Source organism: Sinocyclocheilus anshuiensis, unplaced genomic scaffold (assembly GCF_001515605.1).
Source record: "Sinocyclocheilus anshuiensis isolate Anshui unplaced genomic scaffold, SAMN03320099.WGS_v1.1 scaffold3228, whole genome shotgun sequence".
Taxonomy (NCBI): domain Eukaryota; kingdom Metazoa; phylum Chordata; class Actinopteri; order Cypriniformes; family Cyprinidae; genus Sinocyclocheilus; species Sinocyclocheilus anshuiensis.
In genome coordinates, this window is record NW_015552997.1 from 113427 (window position 1) to 119554 (window position 6128).

The 6128-nt window shown below is 34.9% G+C and overlaps 1 long non-coding RNA gene across 1 annotated transcript in view; it reads left to right on the forward strand.

The window, feature by feature from the left end:
• The window catches only part of LOC107668181 (uncharacterized), a 73115-nt gene that overhangs the window by 43286 nt on the left and 23701 nt on the right, over window positions 1-6128 (forward strand). The window contains exon 2 of the long non-coding RNA XR_001631865.1: window positions 2578-2636. This is a non-coding gene — a long non-coding RNA (uncharacterized LOC107668181). The remainder of the gene's footprint in view (window positions 1-2577; window positions 2637-6128) is intronic.

The window sequence follows — 6128 nt, forward strand, 5'->3', positions numbered from 1 at the left end:
GTGTGTGTGTGTGTGTGTGTGTGTGTGTGTGTGTGTGTGTGTGTGTGTGTGTGTGTGTGTGTGTGAGAGACATGGACATAGATGGATGGGAGAGCGGAGGATGAAATTATAAGGGTAAATGTCACACCTGCCTATCACGTCACCGTTGCTCCGTGTGACACGCCGGGTGGGCAGTGTGGCATTTACACTCACACACGCTCACACACATGAGCTCTTACACACGGATCACAAGCCGGCTTTATATTAGATCACCTGGGAGTTATAATGACGTGTTATTGTAATGAGCGAGTTTAATTATCCTGCTAGTATAAGAGAAGGGCAAAATGTAGCTGTCAGATGAAGGTGAACTGTAAAATGATCATGAACTGCTTTGTACTTTAACTGTGTTTTTTTTTTTATAATTTCTGTATGCAATTTATAATTTTCTTTACTTCTAGTGTACCAATAAGACGTGAAATGTTATAATTCACACTGTTTATCAGGGTGGTCAGCAGTCTTTATATCAAAGCATATAATGATGAATAGTTGTAGAATAATTTATTTTTGAGCTCATGCTGTAGTTTTGATGTCAATACCATTGACATCATGTTTTGTTGAACACGTTATTTTTACCCCAAAAGAGGAAGGAAAGAAGAGCATACATTTTGTACACAAGAAAATTATGCCAGTAAGATGTTTTTTTTCTTCTTCCCAATGTTACATAATTTTGTTTTGACATTTAATTCTATTTATGTGGGTTTGAAAGGCCATTTTCAAGTAGGAAGAAGTGTTTTTTTTTTGTCACTGAAATCGTGAGTGAATCTCTTAATTGCATAAAGATAATTAAGCCTATTTGTAGGAGCAGTAAGAGTTTTTGCATTGTTACTATTTTTATGATAATTATGCACATTATTGTACTTTTGAGGGCTTTTTGAAATTCTTATTGAATAAACAATGAATAAACAAATAAATAGATGTATATAGATACTTTAGAAATTATAATTATGCATGTATTTATTTTTATTATAGACACAATGTTGCCTACTATAGTCTAAAATAGCCTTAACTTTCTGTGTGTGTGTGTGTGTGTGTGTGTGTATATATATATATATATATATATATATACACACACACATCCGTTTTTTTTTTTTTGCATATTTGTCACACTTAAAAGATTCAGATCATCAAACAAATTGTAATATTACACAATGATAACCCGAGTAAATACAAAATGCAGTTTTTAAATAATGAATTAATTTATTAAGGGAAAAAAGCTGTCCAAACCTGCCTGGCCCTACGTGAAAAGTAATTTCCCCCTAAATCTAATAACTGCTTGTGCCACCCTTTGCAACAACTGCAATCAAGTGTTTGCGATAACTGGCAATGAGTCTTTCACATCACTGTGGAGGAATTTTGGCCCACTCTTCTTTGCAGAATTGTTTTAATTCAGCCACACTGGAGGGTTTTCCAGAATGAAAGGACTGTTTAAGGTCATGCCACAGCATCTCAATCAGATTTAAGTCTGGACTTTGACTTGGCCACTCCAAAACCTTAATTTTGTTTTTTTTTAGCCATTCAGAGGTGGACTTGCTGGTGTGTTTGGGATCAAACTGCATGCATAACTGCATAACTGCTGCATAACCCGAGTGCGCTTGAGCTTGAGGTCACAAACTGACGGCCGGACATTTTCTTTCAGGATTTTCTGATAGAGTGCAGAATTCATGGTTCCATCAATTATGGCAAGTCGTCCAGGTCCTGAAGCTGCAAAGCAGCCTAAAGGTGACTTGACTTGACTTGACCTTCCAAAAAGTTCAGCTTTTGTCTCATCAGTCCACAGAATATTTGCCCAAAAGTCTTGGGGATAATCAAGATATTTTTTGGCAAATGTGAGACGAGCCTTTGTGTTATTTTTGCTCAGCAGTGGCTTTTGCCTTGGAACTCTCCCATGGATGCTGTTTTTGACCAGCTTTTTGTAGGCCGGCCACTCCTGGGAAGGTTCACCACTGTTCCAAGTTTTCTCCTTTTGTGGATAATGGCCAATGCCTTAGAAATGGCTTTATAACCCTTTCCAGACTGATACATGGCATTTTGTTTCTCATCTGTTCTCGAATTTCTTTAGATCGTGGCATGATGTGTTGCTCTTCAAGCATGCTTCACTTTGATTTCTTGATTCAACAGGTCTGGCAATAATCAGGCCTGGGTGTGGCTAGTGAAATTTAACTCAGTTTTCTAAAATAATGTGGTTAATCACAGTTCTTTCATGATTTAACCGGAGGGAGCAATTGATTTTTCACGTAGGGCCAGGTAGGTTTGGACAGCTTTTTTCCCTTAATAAATGAAATCATCATTTAAAAACTGCATTTTGTATTTACTTGCATTATCTTTGTCTAATATCAAAAGTTGTTTGATGATCTGAATCTTTTAAGTGTGACAAATATGCAAAAGATTACGCATATGTTCTTGACAACTGATGGATGGATATTCAGCCATGTCCATTTTCTAAATATACCTGAGGGAGAAAAAATTACAGTTGTTTGCGTGTGTGTGTGTGTGTGTGTGTATCCTTCTAAATGTATCCTTTTCTCTGCTAACTGACAGGAATTTCAGAGCAGAGTTGTTGTGCACAAACCTATTTCTCCAGTGGCACATGCTCAGAGGTGGGTAGTAACGAAGTACATTTACTCCGTTACATTTTCTTGAGTACATTTTTTAAAAATTTGTACTTTTAAGAGTAGATTTAAAGATGTATACTTTTACTTTAACTCGAGTACATTTATAACGAAAAAATCTGTACTTTTACTTCGCTACACTGGGCAACGTTCCTCTCGTTACTTAATTTTTATGCAATACATGTTAAGAAATGCGTAATTTATTACAAGCGCACTGTGTCTTTTATCTGGAGAACGATGCCTCAGTCGCGAATTAATCACTCTTTTGAGTCAAGGCCTTGAACAAATATGCCTGCAAAATGGTCTGAATTGGTTCGCGAATCACTTCGGATGATTTGTTCAGTTCCCTGCACGCACTGAATCGTCTGAAGCGGTTTGTCATTCTTACCGGGAAATTTAAGAACACTGAGAACATAGACAGTCAACTGAAGCTAAATCTGCAAATTCTACTGTTGACCTGCAATGAGGATCTTTATTAGTTGAACACCGTGTGTGCTGTCTGTGAACGATTCCATAGGTATGCATTCAATTTCAAGTAATTCTCTGTAGTAGGCCTAGTGGTATGGACTGTCACATGAAATGTGTAAAGTGAAATGAATTAAATTGTCGATCGCGGCATTTCATTTATTGTAGGTTTGCTTTATTACATTGCATCAATTTCTTTTTTTTTACTTAAATTTCACACTTTTCCCCTTTATTAGGCCTAATCGACCAGTGGTGTAATGTAACGAAGTAATAATACTTTGTTACAGTACTTAAGTATTTTTTGGGAGTATCTGTACTATACTTATATATTTATATAGTTTTTATATTTCAGCCAACTTTTACTTTTACTCCACTACATTTCCTAATTAAAATGCATTATTTTACTCCGATACATTTCCCCGAAGCATATTCGTTACTTACTTCAAAATAGTCAGAAGTCAGAAGAACATGGACTGCAAGAAAGCAAGTTTGACAAATCAGTGGTCTGGCATCTGCAAGTTAAGACTCCTAAAAACACCTTTGCTCACGTGCAAACAAATGCACACACGACCGCAGATGATTTCATTTTCCACTCAAGTCGAGTCTGGGGTCTGCGATATACAGTATATCTTCTGCGATAATATGGTAAGTGTTGTTGTAATGATGTGCGATCTGACATTATCAAGTATATAACCAAATCACATAGAGTGCATGCACGTGATTTATTAGTCTATTAAAACTCAAAATTCAAGGCATTCTAAATTGTAGATGGCAAAAAATGCTTCTGTATGCTTTTTATATTTATATAATTTAATATAGTTAACTTAATCTATATCACACAGAGAATACCGTTTTTTTGCAGATATCAGCATAACAAATGTAATAATCATTTTATACAAGTTCAGTAAAGTTAGGAATAAGTGACTTACATTAGACATAATATTGCTCGTTTTTGCTCAATTTTGCCAACGAAAATAGTTCGAAACAAAGATCACAGCACTGTTTTGCGTCTCTCTCTGAGCAAAGGACGATGTTTACTTATCGAATGAATCAGCTTTTTGAACAAATATGTTGAATAAATGATTCAGTGATTCACTCATTAACACAGTCAAATGCTTTGTTCCTGAATGAATCAGTCGTTTGAACGAATCTATTGAAGCTCAGTGACTCATTAACAGTCACTTGCTGTCACCTACTGGTGATTTTAATTTCACATTTAGACATTTTTTTTCATGTTTGAAGTCATTTCAAATATCAGTATTCAATGTTTTATGTTAAAAACAAAACATTATTTATCCATCTGTAACTGCAGGTTAAATGCATCCATGTCCCCTCTGAACTACATTAAACTGTGTAAATACATCTAAATGCTATTTCAGATGCAGAATCTATTGAAGCTCAGTGACTCATTAACAGTCACTTGCTGTCACCTACTGGTGATTTTAATTTCACATTTAGACATTTTTTTTCATGTTTGAAGTCATTTCAAATATCAGTATTCAATGTTTTATGTTAAAAACAAAACATTATTTATCCATCTGTAACTGCAGGTTAAATGCATCCATGTCCCCTCTGAACTACAATAAACTGTGTAAATACATCTAAATGCTATTTCAGATGCAGATTCCAGAAATGATTTCTTATGTTGTCTTTGGATAAAAGCGTCTGCTAAATGACTAAATAAAATAAAAAAATAATAAAAAATGTTGGAATGAAAGACACTAAGTACCATATGAAGTGCTTCTTATTCTTACCCAAAAATACAAAATGGAAGAAAGAGTTCAAACTAAACACAATCTTGCTACTCAAGCTGTGTATGATTTTTTTTTTTTATATAAATGTATTTGCTTATTTTCCATTTTGCATTTACTTGTACTTTTACTTTCAATACTTAAGTACATTTAAGATAAAAAAAATACTTTTTGTACTTAAGTACAATAAATATCACATACTTTAAAACTTTTACTCAAGTAATATTCTAAACGGTGACCTACTTATTTATGGTCATTGATATCAAGAAAATGAATAATCAGAAATAATAATTTTTTTTTTTTATGACATTGCAGCTTCACCCTTTAATGAGTTGTTTTTTTTTATAGGCTATTTACATTATGCAGTTTTGTTTAAATACGTGTACACGATGTTACACATTTGCAGTGTAAAGAGGGCTTTTGTTGATGTAAAAAATGAGATTGGTAACAGTCTATAGTGTTGTGATTGATTGACGTAACTGGTTAAATTTGATATATATATATAAAAAAATAAACAGAATTAATAAGGTAGATATAAAATTGTGAAATCAGTTCATTTCTGGTGCAGATTATATATATATATATATATATATATATATATATATATATAATCTCCAAAGTAACTAGTAACTCGCTACTTCAGTAGATTTTTCTTTGGTACTTTTTTACTCTTACTCAAGTAACTATTTGGACTGCAACTTTTACTCTTACTTGAGTAATTATTTCAGTAACTACTTGTACTTTTACTTGAGTACAGTTTTCGGCTACTCTACCCACCTCTGCACATTCATGTTTTATTAGTCTATTCATTCCTTGCTTGGACATCCATTTACATTTGTCTGACTGCATATATTTGTCACTTCAGTTGTCTTTCAGTCGGTCACTACGAGTCACGTCGGTGAGCGACGAATTGGGATCTCGCTTATGCCGAGTTCACACGGCATGATTTTAGCCCGATTTTTCACTCGCCGACAGGTTTTGCGAAATTGCCGACAAATGCCCGAAATCGGAGGAAAATCGGTGCTCGTTCACGCGAGTGAAAATCATGCAGTGTGAATTATCAAAGACGCGATCTGAGGGAATTGCCGATGCGTCGCCGACGCGCGTGAAATATTTGGCATGCTAAATATCTGGAGCTGTAGGCGATTCACAATCACGCAGTGTGAAATGAGTTCTGACTGAAAAACACATTGGCGATGACCTACAGCCAATGAGAGACCAAGATACAGGGCAGCGGGAAGTTCGGGGAGGAGTTATATGAAAC